The following is a 4453-nucleotide window of genomic DNA, read 5'->3' as shown; positions in this document are numbered from 1 at the left end:
AGGCCTACCTCGTTCTGCCGTTGCACCTGCTATGCCTCCTCTACGCGAATCTACAACGGCTACTGCTACTGCACCACAACACACATGCTGCTGCACTGCTACTACAGAGAAGCACGCACTCATGCCCTTGCTGGATCCGGGCCGATCTAAGGAGGAAGAAAGAAGGGGAGGTTGATCCTCACCTTGGGAAGGAAGGTGGGGCCGAACTGTGGAGGAAGAAGCACCGGAGAGGAAGAAGAAGCTCGGAGAAGCCCCTGCCCTGTGGAACCGAAGCAGGACTGAGAGGACACCGAGGTCGAGCTGTAGACGAGGTCGAGGCCGTCGGTGCAGTCGTTCCCCCGGGATCCTAGCGCCGGGAATGGATCGTGGGCACCTTCCCCGAGCCCCCGGACATGGTCGCCGGCGAATTTCGACGGAGATCACGGGGGTAGACGTGGCGATGACCTCTCTCTCTCTCTGCTATCCCTACAGAAGCTTACCAGGGAAAGAAGAAGAAGAGAGATGGAGATGGGGGAGAGGTGGCGGCGGCCGAGGGGGAAAGGGAAACCCTAGGCGAGGGGAGAGCACAGATGCCCAGGTTATAAGGGGGGCCCCTGGACGTTTGTGCAACGGCGTGCTCGTGCGTTCTCTGATGCTGACGGAAAGCGTGCACGTTGGGGGTGACGGCGTCAAGAAGGAAGAAGGAGAGCGCTGCGGGCTCCTCCTACGCGAGAGAGAGGGAGATGGGTCGCCAAGTGAGAGAGAGCCCACCTTGGCGGCACTTGAAAGAAAAGAAAGACACTGTGCTTTTCTTTTACAAAAATAACAAAGAAGAGAGAAATAACACAGGGTTTTCTGTAGGAGATAAAAAACAAAATAAAAATGCCCCTAGTCTTGAAAACATCTAACCTATTTGAATAAAATGCAAAGGGAATTTTTGGAGCAACTTGAATAAATGCAAAACAACAATTTATTTACTGTTTTCACTAGTGGAGAAAGGGGTATTAGAATCGGTTGGTAAGGGCCTTTGGACCCGGATACACATCCGGTGCTACGTATCCGGGACTAAAGGCCCCCCACTTTAGCACCGGTCTCTTACAAACCGGTGCTAAAGGCCTCCACGTGGGCGCCGAAAAGTGCGCGCAGGCGGAGGACCTTTAGGCCCGGTTGGTAACACCAACCGGTCCTAATGCTTTTTTGTTCTTTTTTTTTCCTTTTATTTTTAGGGTTTCCGTGTTCCGTATTTTCAGGGTTTTCGTTTACGTGTTTCCGGTTCCGTATTTCCGTTTACGTCTTTCCGATTCCGTGTTTCCGATTCCGTGTGTCCGTGTTCCGTTTTTTACGAACACGTAATCGGAAACACGTATCCGGAAACACCGATTCCGTGTTTGCGGTTAAGTGTTTCTCCGATTCCGTGTTTGCGGTTAAATGTTGATGCACCAAATAAAAGTACATATATACATGTAACACGAAGTACTGGACCGATTATCATTACATAATTTGAAGTTCGTTTCCTATATATAGCTCTATACTTGCATAGAGAAGGGAGCTGGCTATTCGTTCATAGGATGGAAAAATTCTCCGCCTTCATCTATGACTTGCGTGAGGAGAAATCCTGCCAATTCCTCTGCAACTGCCTTGCAACGTTGGATTGGTCTTAGCATCGCCCGCTTTCGTTGCAGCTTTAAAAGAAGTAGATGAAAACAATTAAGTTATGAACAAAACTAACATAATTGATGGCAACATAAATAAAGTTATGAAGATCCGGTTACGTACCTCTAGATTTCTGGAAGTACGGGATTTCTCATTGATAATCCTGTGAATGTACTCGCAAACGTAGTATCCACAATAATCAGTGCCCTGTGGTTGTTGCGGGACGCCCTATATACGAGAACATAATTCAGTCAAATTAATAATAATCAAGAGAATGGTAATGGTATTGAAACCAGGGTACGTAGTAGTACTTACTTTGTTAATCTGAAAGTGGAGCTTGTCTGCCCATGTACCGGGTTCTTCCTTGATGAACATTTGTCAAACCCTGGCCGACAAAGAAAAATGAATACAAGAGTTAATTATTACTTACTTGATATCAGGAAATGAACGAAAAAGAGGCCGATGAACGAAAGAGGCCGATATATATATACCTTTGAAGCATCTGACGCGCGCTCTTCCATTTGTCAGCGTCCCAGGTTAACGGGTCCCAGACTTCAACCACTCCTTGATCGATTCTAATGATGAACAATATGAAGTGGGACCTGCGCACGTGTACACACGCAGTCATGCATACTCATCAATTACACTTAACATCAGGTAAGCAAAATGGAATGTGTACAAGACAGTAACACTCAACAGTAACACTCACTTGAATGCGTAGGGCCAAAGTATTTCTTTTTTGGTACTTTGTCGCTTCAAAAACCTTAGCAAATCATCCGGTGTATCCTTGTTGAACTTTTCTATTGTCTCTTGATGAAACGAATACGGGTCAATGAACCCAAAGTCCCAGATTCCTGCCAGCCTGCATTCACGAATCTTCATTCTGCATAGTAGCGTACAAAAAGAATGTCTCGTGAGTGATAATTATACGGGCAATGAACGCGAGCTTAACTAAATAATTAAATTACACAAATAAATCACTTACAAACAGTAGCAGCTGACGATAGCTTTGTCGAGGGCACGTTGATTGTACATCTGAAAAAAATCATCGAACCCAACCTCCACACCGTACTCTCCGAAGTAGTGTTGATCCTGAACTGCCGCCATGATACAGTCTCTCTTTTGCCTTGCGGCCTCCAAGTACCAACCATGTAAATTCCATAGTTGGGTTGTTAGAGCACTAGGATTTTCGACCAGAGACTGCTCGGGCTTATATTTATATACCACATCAGCAATAGCGTAACCTACGTCGCCCATGCTTGGACCGGACACTGAAGCCTGGTCAGATAACACCTTGAGCGGGGCAATTGACTGTGCTTCTTGTTGTCCGAGCTGGGGAACTTGTTTCCCGCATTTCGTCTGCTCCGCCTGCTTCATCTGCTCCGCCTGCTTCATCTGTGCGGTGTGCATCTTTTCAATGAACCGTTCATAGTCTGAAAGGGGCGGCGGTGGCGGCGGTTCAGGATAATATAAGTTGTCGATGGTGCGCTCAATTTTCCACTTTGGTACGTTCTTCAGAGTTTCCTTCCAGATGTCTGGAGGGGGCTTCAGGGGAAACCGTGCGAACCATGCTTTGTTTTTGGCTTTCACGGCCTCGTCTAGTTCCTCCGGAGTCATCAGGCCTGGTAACTTCGGGGGAGTCTTGACTTTATTGGGTTTCCTTTCTCTCTTCTTGGGAGGACTCCCGTTTCTTCTGAACTGCAGCTTCCGCTTTGCCGTACCCGTAGTGCGCGCATCCGTCGGCTCACTGGAGTGCACGGGCGATGGACACTCGGCCTCGGGCTCCCTATCTTCGTTGTGGGGTGGACTTGGAGGTGCGTTGGGGGGTGGACTTGGAGGTGCGTTGGGGGGTGGACTTGGAGGTCGTGCATTCTCTGTACGAAAGTGAAAAAACTATTAAAAATAGGCTTACATGTGGTGCAATATTCAGTAATTGTTGGAGGTGGTGCATAATTGTACCTGGAGGAGTCGGTGGCCTTGGCGCCGCGTTAGGAAACACGATGTGTTTCTTCTTCCACAAGATGATACCAAGCTCCATTTCTCCCAGTGTCTTCTCGCCTTCACCTCCAGGAATATCAAGCTCAATTGACTGGCATCCCGGCGTAATTGTTGACAACCCGACACGAGCATGGGATGCTGGAATCTGACCACCATGGTAGGTTGCTCCAGGTTGATTCGGTAAAGCATAGCCTGACGCCACCATGAAGGATATGTTCCCCATTGGCATATGTATCTCACAGTTTGTCTTTTCCGTGACATCATCCACGGGGTAGTGAGGCGCCGACGGTTCGACTGCAGGACCGTCTTCTAGCTGCAGCTGCGTGGAACCCACGCTGCTTCTATGCTGAGATGGGACGGCATCTGCTACAGGATCGTCTTCTAATTGCTGCCTATCAGCGTCAGGTGCAGGATCTTCTTCCTCCTCTTCAGTGTCAGGTACAGGGTGTCCCCCTTTCTTCAAGAGAAACGACACCTTTTCTTCTAATGTCGCTATCCGTTCCAGCGCCTTCCTCTTGCTTCTACCACGGCTTCTGTAAGTGCCAAGGTCCGCCGGAAACCCTTGGTTCCACGGGGTAGTGGCTCCAAAGCCTCGTGTTCGTCCCCACTTTTCGGGGTTCCCGAGTGCCTTCGTCAACTCGTCGTTCTCTCTATCGGGAACAAAAGTTCCTTTTCGAACAGCTTCTATTGCCTTCTCTAGATCTGATACGACTTGTCTTATTTTTTCCGACCATGGTCCCTCCGCAACAATCATCCCAGTCTCAGCGTCCAACGTTGCCCCATGCGCGAACAACCAGAACTTGGACCTATTGGGCCAGTCATG

This window comes from Hordeum vulgare, chromosome 3H (assembly GCF_904849725.1).
Source record: "Hordeum vulgare subsp. vulgare chromosome 3H, MorexV3_pseudomolecules_assembly, whole genome shotgun sequence".
In the NCBI taxonomy this organism is placed as follows: domain Eukaryota; kingdom Viridiplantae; phylum Streptophyta; class Magnoliopsida; order Poales; family Poaceae; genus Hordeum; species Hordeum vulgare.
Note: the sequence above shows the minus strand (reverse complement) of the source record.